Genomic DNA, 15,840 nt, shown 5'->3' on the forward strand with positions numbered 1-15,840 from the left:
GGAACTCACTCTGTAGACCAGGCTGGCCTCGAACTCAGAAATCCGCCTGCCTCTGCCTCCCGAGTGCTGGGATTAAAGGCATGCGCCACCACGCCTGGCTCTCAGTTTCTGTTCTTTTATCTCCCTTTTCATTTCTGATTTTGTTAATTTGGATACTGCCTCTGCCCTCTGGTTAGTCTGGCTAAGGGTTTATCTATCTTGTTGATTTTCTCAAAGAACCAGCTCCTGGTTTGGTTAATTCTTTGTATAGTTCTTTTTTATGTCTACTTGGTTGCTTTCAGCCCTGAGTTTGATTATTTCCTGCAGTTGTCTCCTCCTCTTGGGTGTATTTGCTTCCTTTTGTTCTAGAGCTTTCAGATGTGCTGCCAAGCTGCTAGTGTATGCTCTCTCTACTTTCTTTTTGGCGGCACTCAGAGCTATGAAAACTCAGATTTTTGAATGTTGGGTTTGAAATGTTTACAAGATTTCCTAAAGAATGCCTGTCATAGATGGATAAATCTGGATTTGGGAACCATTTGTACAAAGATGTTATTAAATCCATGGCCTGGATTAGGTGACTTAGGAGGTGAACGCTTAGGTGACCTGGGAAGTGAAGGAGAAAGCTGAGGCTGAACCTTGGTTCTGTCCGAGGTGGGAGTTTGGGAAGAGGGTTGTTAAACGGAAGTAAGCTTGCTTGCCCTAAAGCTGCCTCCAGGTACACTTCCAGTGTGCTGTGAAGGCTTCTCTGTGCACGGTGAACTTTCACTTAGCTGACGTGTAAAGGGATCCTTGTGAGAAGCTGTAGAGTTCAGCCAGTCACAGCAGCTGAGCTCCAGGAAGCAACAGGCGGCCAGCTTTCCAGATCAGCCGCAAACAAGGTAATTGCTCATTTCTGGACCCAACTCCACTCTCTGAATTGACTTTCCTTTCATCTGCTCTAAGTAGAACCTGAACCTGTGATAGAGGGGAACACCATGAGTCGTTTTTTTGTTTTGTTTTTTTTTTTTTCGTCTGTCGGCTTCTTCGAGTCTATAACTGCAAACAATGCCTTATACAGCTCCGTTTACTTTTCTCTAAGCTGGGCGTGGTCGTGCATGTTAAGCCCAATGATGGAGGCTGAGGCAAGGGGATCTCTATGGGTTTGAGGCCCGCCTGGTCTACACAGTGAGTTCCAGGGCAGCTAAGAGTTACATAGTGATACCTTGTCTCACCCCCATTTCCGGTTCCCAGAAAAAGATGTGGTTTACTTTCCTCTTGTAACAGGAGTGTGGATCCCATCTAACCTCTGACTCTCCCGGTGGAGATAGAAAGGCGTATGCAGGGGTGGGTGAGCGCTTTTGACTGTGGCTTCAGGATATCTTGTCAGAGCGAGAAAGGCTGTTCAGGTGGCGACCAGAAGGCAAACGGAGAGGATTTTCCAGAAACTTTCATTACTTCTTGCCGTCCTGTGTCCTCTATGAAACCATTCCCTTACCTCGCCTTTACTTGGGGACTTTTTCTGCTTGTTTATCTGCACTGTGCCATAGTTGGTTGTCAGGCTACAGGATACTTTAGGACACTGCACAGTTTTAATATTTTATAAATTAATGTTAGTAAGATTTTAATGTTAGCACATCTTTGTCAGGCTTGTCGACTAAGTACAGGTCCTATATACTATATTATACTATGTTATTATATATATGTAGCCGGGTGTCATCTCTCTGTTCCTTTCCTGCTTATCTGAGTGGATTTTCTTTTCCCTTTTAAGTATACAGGGCCGAGCATCTTTATTTGCAGGACCTCAGGACACTTCCCTTTCAGCAGAAGGCTTGCCTGTTCAGCCCATACTATGACTGGTTAATCAGCAAATACAGAGTTCCTAAAAGAAATCATCTGCTTCCTTGGCATTTTCGTATTTCCAGGGAATGAATTTATTGAGTGAAATCAAAATTCCTTTTGGTAACTGCCTAACCAGGATTTTATGTTTTAAGCTTTATTTATTTCTATTGGTTTGTATGAGTATTTTAGTTGTATGTATGCCTGCATGCAGAGGACAGAAGAGGGCTTCAGGTCAACTGGAGCTGGGGTTACAGTTGTGAGCTACCCTGGGAGTTCTGGGAACTGAACCCAAATCCTGTATAAGATCAGCAAGTGCTCTCAGCCACTGAGCCTACGACGAATTTCGATAAGCGATGCCCACGCTCGTTCTGCATTCCGAGATTTGGTCACTCATTGCTTGGCTAGTGTTTTTAGATTCTCAATGAATAGATGTTTCTAAAAGACCTCGCTAATCTGATAATGCTATTAAAAGTCTGTAAATAATTGGTGTATCATACACAGCATGCAAGACAAGTGAGTTCTACTTCACAGAACAGTTCAAAGGAACACATTCATTATTCTCCCAAACTGTTCATGCAACCAGAATGAACTTGAAGGGATTCATGGACTCCACTCAGAGACAAGAAGTGTGGCCTCTGAGTCTTAGTCCTTTCGGGACCCTGGCAAGGCTTCTTGTTGCTTTTGTGTCTACCTGTGTTCAGGGCCACCTATTACCTTAGGGGACAAAACCCAAACCCAAACCAAACCAAACATATGTTTCTTAGGTGCTAAGCAAAATAAACTCTAAATATCCAGTAATTTACACTAAAGTTTTTGCAGATAACTGTGGATCAAAGGGAAAAGAAACCAACCCCTCCCCCCGAAAAAACAAACAAACAAACAAACCAACCCCTCCTTCAAACCTGATCTGGCTCATTATTTTTCCTCTAAACAGAATAATCTGCAAATTTCTCTGGGAAGATGGCCCTCAAACTCTTTTATGTTAATGACTATAATCAGAGTCTCTTTTGTTCTGCTGCTAAAGGTTTAATAGACATCTTTACCTGAGATTTGACTATATCGGGTTCTTTTTAAAGAATAATTCAAGGTCATGTCATGTATCTCACAGTAAAGTAGGTAAAGTTCGGCTCACCCATGTTACTCTTGGTTCTCAGGAACCGAAAGCTGTAGAGCCTAAGGGAATAAGACGTCCTATTGCCAGATTCTTCTCCCTGGTAGGTTGAGGCACAGAAGGCCCCGATGTTAGAGCTGTGTGGTGCCTGTGGTTCATAACCAGTAGTTTTCTGCATTTACAGTTTTATCTCTCTGGACATTTTTCTCATGTCTGAATCTTTGTTTTTGTTTGTTTGTTTGTTTTGTTTTGTTTTTTCAAGACAGGGTTTCTCTGTGTAGCCCTGGCTGTCCTGGAACTCACTCTGTAGACCAGGCTGGCCTCGAACTCAGCAATCTGCCTGCCTCTGCCTCCCAAGTGCTGGGATCTTATTTCAGAATTACCCACTTCTAGTTCTGGAGGAGTCACATGTGGTTAAAGAAAATCAAAGTACGGAGATTGAATGTATGTATCCAAACAGAATTTAGCCTGAACCCTGGGAGAGCAGAGGTCAGTTCTAGAAATGACAGTAATATCTCAGGAAAATTACTTGTTTTTACAGTAGCTCTTGGTAGTTAAGCAGCCATTGCTATTTTCAAAACCAATCCATATTCATTATCTTATTTAACCTGAGGTCACCCTGTGCTTCGAGTAGACTGTATATTATTTACTGACTTTGTCAAACTGAGTCCCATAGAGTAAGGAAATAGCAGACGATCATAAGGCCAGATAGAGGCAGAGATGTCTCTTGTCCTTGTAATCTGCTTCGGGGGGGGTTCTCCCTCAAATAACACTTAGGAAGTTGGGGCTGAGAGATTTTGGGGAGAAGAATGTGGATGTTTGGGAGTAGAGGAGTTACTTGCCTTTCGTGTGGCTCGTTACTGGGGAGTGCCTCTCTTTGAGAGCCGACCATAAGCCTTTCCAACCTGTATTGGCTGTTCAGGGCTGCTCTAGAACCAGCAAATCCAGGCTGGTGGACGCTGTGAAGTGCGAGCTTCAGGCTCCATACATCAGCACACTCAAATATCAAATGGTAAAGGACACCGTCATCCCCGATGCCGAGGGCGGGATCAGAAACTACTGGGGCAGCATCCATCCGTCCGTCCATCCATCCATCCATCTATCCATCCATCCACCCTGTGCATCTGTGCGTCACTGAGGTGGGTGGGGATCGGGTACCTAAATTAGCCAGATGTTAACATTAAGTTTAAAACCCTGTTGTTTATGTTCTATATAGGTCACCCTCCAAAAGCCTCTAAGGTCAGACTGGCTGCTGCTGCGTGTGAATCGAGGCAGTCATATCTGCTGAGCCTCACTTCTGTTCTGCCTTGCATGAGCTTTAGAGTTAGTGGAACAAGTAACCGTCTTATATTTTGCTTTTGTTTTCAGCTGAAATGCTAGACACTGTCTGTTGGCGCCTGCAAGGCCCTCCATGGCCAGTGGTACAGTAGGGAACTTTGCTGCTAGGTCAGTTTCGCTAAACAGCAGTTGGAAGTTTTCCTAAGGTGTCCTCTGCCATAGGTTTTGAAGGGAAATGAAATTTAAGGCCTGGGATTCATGTAACTTTAAAAGAAAATTGTGTAAATTCAAGGTTCAAATAATGTGAGACATAAAAGGGTTCTTTTAATGTAAAAACTTAAGGTTAAAAACTGCCTTAAAAAAAGCAAGCCCAGGNCGCCTTGAAACTAAAGTCAACTGGCCTTGGCTATTCTGGCCGACTCAACAGCCCTCTGAGGAGTGCAGGAACTTGGTCTTGGCTGGCTCGACAGCCATCTGGCAGGACAGTGCCTCCCCCACCCCCAAGCCCCCCTCGTTAAGACATAGTTTAAAGTGCCTAAAAGTTGTACATCACTCAGATGTATTGTCCTTCCTGATAAGCCCTGGCCCCTGAAATTCCCTAGCCCGCACGTACTATTCTGCTGACCGCCTTGCTGACGTTCATATGAGCCAATCGCGTGTAACCGCGTCAATTCTCCCCAAACCCCTGACCCGTACCCCATAAACCCCCCTAGCTTTCGAGCCTCGGGGTTGATGCCTCTACCTCCGGCCTCATGCTTTTGCAACAAGAAGGTCTCTTGGGATACCCTGACTCCCGTGACCTGAGGGGGGTCCCCGAGAGGGGGTCCTACAGTTTCTGACTGGATTTACAGTATGAGGCATGAATACCCCCTCATGGAGCAGGTCTTAAAGTCAGACAGTGCTTAGTTACGTTCTAACAGCCATACCACGATTGCAGTGAGCCCCTCTTGCCCGACATGTTGGTTGATGGGTATAGTTCTCAGCTGGGTAGCATTGTCGACTCCCGTTTCTTGTATAGGCTGCTGGGCAGGAAAGGGAACCTATACAGCACCTTTAGGCATTACGAAAGCAAGCTAGCAGGGAGGGCTCTTCCGGCTCAGTTGCAGCCCAATTTCTCGGTTTCATGCATCGGTAGTGTCTTCCAGTGCAGTCTCGTAATCTAATTAAGGTGAGCAGCCAAGAGGAAGAACAAGAGCCAGTATGGCTTGTGGTCCTCTAGGGCCTCCATGACCAAAACCTAATCAAAGAATTGAAAGGGGCTGGAGAGATAGCTTAGTGGTTAGGAGTACTTGTTGCTTCACCAGGGACTTGGGTTGATTCCCAGCACCCATAAGCTCTCTTGTAGCCTCCTCGGGTACTGTGTGCACATGGTGCGCATATAAACACACAAGCAAAGCATTCATACACATAAATAAATACATCCATGAAAAACATAAATGGAAGGCTTTATGATAAAATCTTTTAAAGACTGAAGCCGGAGACGGAGGAAGACACTAGTAGGTTGAAAGTTTTTTTCATACTCACGGTTTGGAAGGAATGATATTGTGAAGATTGCCATCCCACTAAGGAATCTAAAATTTAATGCAATCCTAATAAAATTCCCAGGGATCCCTCACAGACATAGAGAAAAAAAAATCTTAAAAGAAATCATGTGGAAACTCGAAAGGCTGAGAATATCCAAAACAATCCCGAACAAAAAGAAGACTATGGAGAGGCGTCGCCACGCCGACCTGACTTAAACTGGGAGTTCCAGTTACACAAACTCCAGGGGCAGAAGCATTTGTTGTTACAATTGAGAAAATCATACTGCAGAAAGTTCTAGGCCCCAAACCCTAGGCCCTTCAACAATAAAATAGTAACCTGTAGAAAAAGAGATTTCTAAGATCTATCAACCAAATGTGGCATGCATTTAAAGTATGGAGGAACATACCAGTGTCACCAAAGAAGGACCCTTAAGGAAACAAGAGAAATGCAAGGCATTTATACACTAAGTCATGTGTTTTGCAAACCATAGTATTGAGGTTTTGGGGAGAAAAACCGCATGCCCCCCTACATGTTTTAGAGATATTTACTAAAGTATTTACTAATGAAACAACATCCTGAGATGGTCTTTGAAGCAGTCTGTATCTGGCCTCTAACAAAAGTTCCCTGGTTTCTAGTGTCTTAAACCTTTCCGTTTGGAAAACCTCGAGACTGTATGTGGTGGCTCACACCTGCAATCCCGGCATGAGGAGCTGAAGCAGGGGAATTTCTGAGAGTTGAAGACTGGGTCTACAAACCAGTAGTGCGAACACTTTAGGCTTATCCCCGAGTAGTTTCAAATGAATGAGACTCTGCCTGTTTTATTGGCTTTGACAATTACTGGGGGGTCACCTCTAATCTACTTTTCTAACTGCTAGCCTGGCTACCTCCCCAGCAGTGTACCCCAGATACTCCTGGCTCTGCCTTCTCTCCTGTGCTCATGGTTCATCCCCGATTCTCCCCCCTCCCCCCCAGGGGCCTTCTTCCTCGTCCAATCAAATCAATTCAAACTCACCTACCTCCAATCCCTCCAGTAATCAAGGAAAATCAAGGTATAAACATGAAAGTCACCTCGACAGACCAAACCTCAACACCCAGGCCAGGCTGTCTCAGAACATAAATAAAATGAAATAAAAACACAACAAAGCACTTAATAGCCCTCCCTTTATTTGAAGTTTATAGTTTGTGCTCTTTGTTTCAAGTTCATTTTCTCCTGACATAAGAATGATTTACGATTCTTTCGTTGTTTTTGTTGTTCTTGTTTGGTGTGTGTGTGTGTGTGTGTGTGTGTGTGTGTGTGTGTGTGTGTGGTTTTTGCTGTACCCCCGCTCCCACCTACCCTCCCACCTCCTAAGACAGAGAGTTTTTCTGTGTAGTCCTGTCTTGTAACTCCCTCTGTAGACCAGGCTGGCCTCGAACTCACAGAGATCCCTCTGCCTCTGTCTCCGGAGTCCTGGGATTAAAGGCGTGCCACCATTTCCTGGACAGAGGTCAGATTCTTACTAGGAGGTTTTCAGACAGCCACAGGGGACACTGTTCACACTGCTGTCCTTTGGGATGAAAACCTTTTATTTTCTCCTAACAAAGAACTCTTTGCTCATTTGACTTTTTTTCTTAGGAAAAAATCTAAACAACATTTTGGCAAATGGAATATAGAAATCTCTATATTATTGAAAACTTAAATGCTATAAATCAGTGAGTTATGTAAGCAGGATATTTTTATTTTAACATCTAAAAATGAATTCTTCCCTAAAAAGAATTTTTATTCCTGGCACACTTACTAGTATGAAAATATAAAAAAAAATATTAAAACAAACAAACTTGGAAGAAATCTCTTGGCAAATGGCCTGATGTAGTTTACCGAGAAGGCAGATGGTACCTGGTTTTTTGGGGTTTTTTTGTTTTTTTTCTTTGGTTTTTTGAGACAGAGTTTCTCTGTGTAGCCCTGGCTGTCCTGGAACTCACTTTGTAGACCAGGCTGGCCTCGAACTCAGAAATTCACCTGTCTGCCTCCCAAGTGCTGGGATTAAAGGTGTGCGCCACCACTGCCCGGCTAGATGGTACCTGTTTTAACATTTTTTTTTTCTCTAGTAAGAAGAATCATCAGATTTCCATCCTACTTTGTCTTTCTGGGTTATACATCTCTATTTGCACAGAACTCATGAAAATTTAATGACACCTAAAGTTGCCTGATCAATCAGGGTCCATCTTGAACACTGGCTTGGCACCCACTGTGCGGCTCTCTTCGGGAGACCGATCCACCACCATGGGGATGGTTTCCTTCCATCTCACCGTGGCTCGGCTTTCTACATGCCCTTTGCTAAGCAGTTGGCCAGAGAATGAGTCACACATTTTTTTTTCTTTTGTTTTTTGTTTTTGTTTTTTTCTTTTTTCTTTTTTTTTCATTTGAGTCACACATTTTAAAGCTCTATTTAAAGCATGATTAAAGTTCTGAAGCTTGCCTGGGGATTTTATTTGTATTATTTAGCTTTTTTAGAAATGGCATGGATAGTTGAGTGGTTTTTTTTTCTTTGCTTTTTAACTGTTTGTGAGGATGAGTTTGTCCTTTCTGAAAGAGAATAGTTGTGTGCGGTATTTAGGAAACTGTGAGCTCCTTGCAGGCTGTGAGCTGTTATAATGTTAGTGACTTCAGCCCCATCCTCACTATGTGTATATATCCCTGGCTGACCTGGAACAACTCCTCCTCCTCCTCCTCCTCCTCCTCCTCCTCCCCCCTTCCTCCTCCCCTCCCTCTCCCCCTTCCTTTTCCTCCTTTTTCTTGTTTGCTTTTGTTTGTTTTGGTTTTGTTTCATTTTTTTTCCTCTAGGCAGGGAAGCCCGTCTCAGTGTAGCTCTGACTATCCTGGAATGTCAGAGATTCCCCTGCCTCTGCCTCCGGAAACAGAGTTGGAACTATTGGGTCTGTGAGTGGGAAGTGAAGTGTGTCAGTGTTGCTCACAGTCCTGGCATGGTTTCATTTGCCCTCTCCTCTCCTCTCCTCTCCTCTCCTCTCCTCTCCTCTCCTCTCCTCTCCTCTAAACCAATATACTTTATTTAATACTGCAGACAGATACTAGAAGTTGAGATTGCAAAGTATGGAACTTGTGTGTCATGATTGCGAAGGGACCATGCTAATCTTTGGATCATTCCAATTTTAGTACATGTGCTGCCAAAGCGAGCACAGGGCACTCATTTGCTCTTTCATTTCCTTAGGCCTGTGGCACTTTGGGTAGGGTAGGGTAGGGTAGTGTGTTGCACTGATATGCATTGAGTAAGTGCACCATTAATTGATGGTCCCAGGTATCTTTTGTGTCAGTTACAGAGCCAAGCGAGTTGGAAGCATTAGAGCATGGCTAAGCACGGCTGTCTTAGAAACGCACGGAGGTTGGTTTCTGAAAGTTTTTCAACATAGTTTTGCCTTTTGTTCCAACCTTCACCTTACAGGAAAGAGACTGTGTTATTTATAAACTTCAGCCCCAAGGACTTGTGGGGGTTAATAAATATTTAATCGTGACTCTCTTATCTCGTTTCTGAACAGTTGCTGTCTCGCTTTAATGGAGGAAGGGAAAGTTGTAAGGTGAGACACCAGAGCGAGAAGGAGAGAAAAGGAAAATTAGAGGCTCAACTGTGGGGACAGAGCGCCAGGGTCAGATGTATTCTCTAGGCCCCAGATACCTCTCTTGGTTTTCTTCTGAATGTCGTGCAGTTAACATGACATTGGAAGTTAAAGTGTGTTCACATGTGATACAGTGACTGATTTATTCCTCTGTTGGGCTGAGTGAGCTAAGCCAAGCCTTTCAGCAAGCATGAGCAGTGGGCTGGCCCTGCAAGCATGAGCAGTGGGCTGGCCATGCTTAATGTTCATTCCAGAGCTGCGCTGCCTGAAGTGATTGTGATCCAATCTCAGATCTCAAGAGCCCAGAGCCTGGGGACTGTGCTGCCTCACTTGTCTCTGGCTTAACTTCCTCTCCTATAGGAATGTGGTCATAGTGGCTCGTGTTACAGTGTTGAGTAATGTATCTGTACACTTTCATAAGCTAGAAAATTTAGTTCATCCGTGAATCTTATATGGCGTTATGAAATCACAGAACATGGGTTTAAGCAAAAAGATGTAGGGAATATAATCTTTACTATACTGAGAACTCTATAGACTGTCTAGAGTGCACTTTACCTAGGATTATTAAGACGAATTTCTTCAGAAATTAGGACTGAACATTGTGCATTGAACATTGAACTTGGGCATGTGATGTGAAGTGTCGGGGGACCGCTCATTCCTGTATAATCCGTTGTTTTTATGTACAGAACATGGAGAAATCAATTCTATTCTTTCTTACCAGTTGTCATATAACTCACTCTAGGACCTCAGGGCAGGTTCCTTACTGTATTCTTAGATGTAGAAACCCTTATGATTACTTTACTAAGACTTCAGCCTGGTGTAACAATGCTCTCCCAGCCTGGCGCTCCGTGTTGCCTCCCTCCAAATTCAGAAACAATGTTACCCTTCGCTTGAGCTGTCAGCTTAGAGGACACTCCTGTTTGCTGCTGTGCACGCAGGGCAGGGAAGGTGTTGCTTTTGACCAGTCTTTGTCAGGCTCAAGGAGAGAGGGCCTAGTTTTACACCGGTCATGTGGTGGCAGCGAGGTGAGGACCTGACGTAGATACTCTTACCAGAGTGTCTTTTCCTTCCATGGGAAGGTCTCCTGGCTTACGTTTTCTGGATGGCTCACCTCCTTTGTCCAGGCCCCTCTTCCATTCATAAAGTCGTCTTGAACAGTAGTGGTTTGTGACAGTGCTGACACTGGATGGCCTCTTTCTTAGGGTTTGACTTGGGGTCCCCCAGAAGCTTGTCCCTTGCTCACCATGGAAGGATGCTTTAGTTCCAGGAAGGGATTTTTTTCTAACTTCCAACCTTTAGGTTCCTCCAATGGAAATCACATTCCAATCCTGTGGCTTCTAAACGCCAGAGGAGGTAGGCTTTACCCTTCAAGAGGTCTCCATGAGCTCCTCCCATTGGTTCACAGGACAGAGTAGCATAGCTCATCTGACTGGGGAAATGCCTGAGGCATCAGGAGCTGTCTCCGGAGCAGTGACGTCTCTGGCTCTGGCTTTGCTTCTCCTCCCTTGCGGAGGGTGATGGGGCCACATTCACTTAGCCTGATCATCACGGTTGGCTTAACACGGCACTTCCTCACACTTTGATGGAAAAGATTTCCAAAAATTCCCACTCTGCCCCAAGCCTTTGCACAGCTTTTTCTCAGTGGCTCGAGAACTCAGCACTGCCTGCAGTGGTCTCTTCAGTGAGGCAAGTAAGCCAGCAGGTTGTGTTTCTAGGACAGGGTCCAATTCTTCCTCCTCCTCCTTCCTCTTCCTCCTTCCTCTTCCTCCTTCTTCCTCTTTCTTCCTCCTTTCTTCTCCCTCACCACTTCCTCCTCCTCAGTTTTTTCATCATTGTCCTCCTTCTGAGTTAAAAATAGATTCCTCTCTCATACAATGCATGTGGACCAGTTTCCCCTCCTTTCACTCCTCCCACCCCTTCCTCCTCCATTTCCCCTTTCTCTCCGACCCACCTCCCCACTCAGAAGAGAACAGACCTCCAAAAGACAGCAGCCAGATATGACAAACCAAAATACAACCCAACAGGAGAAAAAGGGTCCCAAGAACAGCCCGACAAGTCAAAGACGTACCGGTCCCCACTGTTAGCAGTCCCACGAAAACCCCTAGCTAATAGCTATAATACATATACAGAGGGCCTGGTGGAGAATAATAGCTATAATACATATACAGAGGGCCTGGTGGAGAATAATAGCTATAATACATATACAGAGGGCCTGGTGGAGAATAATAGCTATAATACATATACAGAGGGCCTGGTGGAGAATAATAGCTATAATATGTATACAGAGGGCCTGGTGGAGAATCCTGCAGGCCTCTGTGCTTACCTTCAGTCTCTGGGAGCCCATGTGAGCCCTGCTTAGTCCATTCAGTGGACCATGGTCTCCTGGTATCCTCCATCCCCTCTGACCCTCTGACTCCTACAATCTGTCACCTCCTCTTCTGTGAGGGAAGGGACCCAATGGAGACCTCTAATTTAAACTCTTAATTACATAATGTCTGGCTCTGGGTCTCTGTATCTGCTTTAGATAAAGTCTCTCTGATGATGATTGGACAAGACACCAATCTTTGAATTTTTTTTTTTTTTTTTTTTTAGGACAGTCATGTTTGACTCTACTGTAGGACTCTGGGCTATCCAGTTTCAATCTATGAGTATAGCAGAATATCATTATTAATCATTCATTGATTTTTATTTTTATTTTTTTATATGACCAGTCGTGTCTTGTTTAGGACTCTGAGCGATCCAGTCTCTGGTTTCTGGTCATCCAAGTAGTATCTGGAATGAGCTTCAAGTCAGGCACACATTCATTGGCCACTCCCGAAAGTTCTGCTCCACCATTGCGGAGCACATTTTGCAGACAAGACAGTGTAGGTGAAAGGTTGATGTCTATGCTTTTCTTTTGTAGGCTGCAGAGTACCTTCCTCCACAAAAGAGACTAGGCTCAACCTCCCAATGTTTAATGAGCTGTGTAGGTCGTGTCCTAGGCAAGCATCTTCCCCCAACCCCCGCCACACACACACACACACACACACACAGAGTGAGTTTTCACAGAGCAACCTCTGTCCTAGCAACAGCCTGGGATGTTTAGGCACTCCATGGGATGCCCTTGGCCAGAAGCTCAACAGAATGGAATTTAGTCTGGCCTGTGGGAGCCTTGCTTGTCTGTGAGAGATGACCTGATAGGACTCCTAACACACCCTTGCTAGGCATCTTCCTTAGGATTCCCATCATAGATTCTAGGTAGTTTCTACTGTATTAAGTTTCCACACTGACCCCTCCAAATGTCCCCTTTGTTCCAGTTGTCTCTTCATATACTGTCTTCCCAAATCCCCCACCTGATCTCTCCCATTTCTGTCCCTGACAGTCCCCAGTCCACCTGCAAAATCTATTTCTCCTTTCCAGAAAGACCTACAAGTCCCCCTTAGATCCTCGCTCTTGACCTAACCTCTCTAGGTCTGTGGATTGTAGCATGGTTATTATTTACTTAAGAACTAATATCCATTTAAAGTGAATATATATCATATCAGTCTTTGTGGTTCTTGGTTACCACGCTCTGGATGATTTCTTCTACCTCCATCCCTTTGCCTGCAAATTTCATGATGTCTTTGAGTAATACTTCATTGTGTAAATGTACTACAGTTTCTTTATCCATTCTTGGTTGAGGGGCAGCATTTAGGTTGCTTCCAGTTTCTGGCTATTACAAATAAAGCTGCAATTAATGTCACTGAGCAAGTGTCCTTATGGTAGGATGGAGTGTCCTTTGGGTATATGAACAAGAGTGGTATAGCTGGGTCATGAGGTAGATCAATTCCCAACTTTCTGAGGAACTGCCATATTGATTTCTATAGTGACTGTACAAATTTTGCATTCCCACAAGCAATGGAGGAGTGTTCTTCCCTTGCTCCATACTGTCACCAGCTTGAGCTGTCACGTGGGTTATTGATCTTAGCTGTTCTGACAGCTGTCAGATGGACTCTCAAAGTAGTTTTGATTGACATTTTCCTGATGGCTAAGGCTGATGAACAATTCTTTATGTGTTTCTCAGCCATTAGAGATTCATTTATTGAGAATTCCCTGTTTAAATCTGTACCCTGTTAGTACAAATTTTATAGAGTTTCAGTTTTTTTTTTTGTTTTTTGTTTTTTAAATCCTGTAAACTAAACTGCCTAGCTCTTAGCTAAATCCCCAAGATACTTGCGTTTTAGTACCGATCTGGCTCACCCTCTCTACTCCAGTTTTTCATGGTGTCTTCTGAACCCTCTCCTCTGGCAAATCCCCACTTCCTCTCTCCCCTTCCCCCTCCCCTGGGTGGGAAGAAGTACAGCTCTGTTCTCTCCCCTGCTCAGTAGCTGACTGATGAGCTCTTTATTGACCAGACAGGGAATAATTGTGGGACATTATTTACACATCATTGAGACAGGAGATTCTTGGAATAAGGATTGTAGTCAGATATGGGGGCATAGAGATCAGTATTTGAATAATACAAGGATAATCTTTACACAGTGTACAATAGCGTTATGCCAATAGTACTCTATTTTTTTATTGGATAATTTGTTTTCCTGATGTCTAGTTTTTTGAGTTCTTCATATATTTTGGATATTAGCCCTCTATTGGATGCAGAGTTGGTAAAACTCTTTTCGCATTCTGTAATCTGCCGCTTTGTCCACTTGACATTGTCCTTTGCTGTAAAGAAGTTTGTCAATTTCTTGAGGTCCCACTCATTAGTTATTGATCTTAGTGCTTATACAGTGGTGTTCTGTTCAGGAAATGGTCTCCTGTGCTAATGCATTCAAGGCTATTTCCGCTTTCTCTTCAGTCAGGATCAGTGTGTCTGGTTATATGTTGAGGTCTTTGATCCACTTGGATTTGCTTTTGTGGAGAATGATAAGAATCCATCTAATTTGCATTCTTCTCCATGCAGACATCCAGTTTGCCCAGCATTGTTTGTTGAAGATGCTCTTTTTTCCATTGTGTATTTCTAGCTTTTTTTTTTTAATCAGAAATCAGATGCCCATATGTGCATGGATTTATGTCTGGGTCTTCAATTCAGTTTTATTGATCAGCATTTTTATATCAATACCATGTGGTTTTTATTACTATAGCTCTATAGTACAACTTGAAATTGGGGATGGTGAGACCTCTAGGGGTTCTTTTATTGTTCAGGATTATTTTAGATATCAGATTAGCTAACCTGGGTTTTTGTTTTTTCATATGAAGTTGAGAATTGTCCTTTAAATGTCTGTAAATAATCGTGTTGGAATTTTGATGGGGGTTGCATTGAATTTATAGATTGCTTTTGGTAAGATGGCCATTTTTACTATGTTAATCCTGCTGATCCACGAGTATGGGAAATCTTTCCACTGATACCTACTTCAATTTCTTCGTCACAGACTTGAAGCTTTTATCACACAAGACTTTCACCTACTTGGTTACACCAAGATATTTCATATTATTGAGGCTATTGAGGAGAGTGCTAATTCCCTATTTATTTCTCAGTCTGTCATCTGTATACAGGAGGGCTACTGATTCTGTGAATTAATCTTGTATTCATCCACTTTATTGAACATGTTTATCAGCTGCATGAGTTCCCCGGTAAAATTTTTAGCGTCACTTATGTATACTATTATATCATCTGTGGACAAAGATATTTTGATTTCTTCCTTTCCAATTTGTATCCCCTTGATCTCCTTTAGTAGTCTTATTATTCTAGCTAAGATTTCAAGTAATATATATTCTTAAAGAAGTTAACTACATCCATTAAAAATACAGCAAATAAAGAACCTCACACTAGCAAAATAAAAAGAAAGGAAGAACACAAATAGATACACACACTACCATCATCATCACCACCACCACCATCTCCACCACCACCGCCGCCACCACCACCACCACCGCCACCACCACTATCACCACCACCACCACCATCTCCACCACCACCACCATCTCCACCAACTAAATTAACAGGAATCAACAATCATTGGTTATTGATATCTTTCAATTCTCCAATAAGTAGACATAGACTAACAGAATGGATGTGAAAACAGGATTCATGTTTTTTCCTCATGCAAGAGAAATACACCTCAACGTCAAGATAGACATTACCTCAGGATAAAGGCTGGAGAAAGATATTCCAAGCAAATGAACCCAAGAAGCAAGTTGGTGTAGACATTTTAATATCTAACAAAATAAACTTCCTATGGAAACAGTTCTACTGTAGAAAGGGAGAGATAAATGAATTATCACTATATTATAAATTCACTGCATTGTGTTAGGTAATAATGGGTGTGAAGGGAAGTATGTTAGGTAAGGGGGCAGATGTCTGGAGGTGGAATGGTGACTGTTGATTTCTGGTCAGGGAACTTTATCTGATCAGGCGACATTTGGCTAGAGACCGGATGGAGCCATGGTTGTATGTAAGAGCCTTTTATTTATTTATATGTAAGTACACTGTAGCTGTCTTCAGACACTCCAGAAGAGGGCGTCAGATCTTGTTACGGATGGTTATGAGCCACCATGTGGTT

The 15,840-nt window shown here is 43.4% G+C and overlaps 1 protein-coding gene and 1 non-coding gene across 2 annotated transcripts in view; one reads left to right on the plus strand and one right to left on the minus strand.

Moving 5' to 3' along the window:
- LOC115064021 overlaps positions 1 to 15,840 on the plus strand; it is a 107,600-nt gene that overhangs the window by 71,877 nt on the left and 19,883 nt on the right. The window lies entirely within an intron of this gene.
- Positions 8,782 to 8,888, minus strand: LOC115064090. Its single transcript, XR_003843952.1, has one exon. It is a non-coding gene; the product is annotated as a U6 spliceosomal RNA (small nuclear RNA).

The sequence above is a fragment of the Mus pahari genome, chromosome 5 (genome assembly GCF_900095145.1).
Source record: "Mus pahari chromosome 5, PAHARI_EIJ_v1.1, whole genome shotgun sequence".
In the NCBI taxonomy this organism is placed as follows: Eukaryota; Metazoa; Chordata; class Mammalia; order Rodentia; family Muridae; genus Mus; species Mus pahari.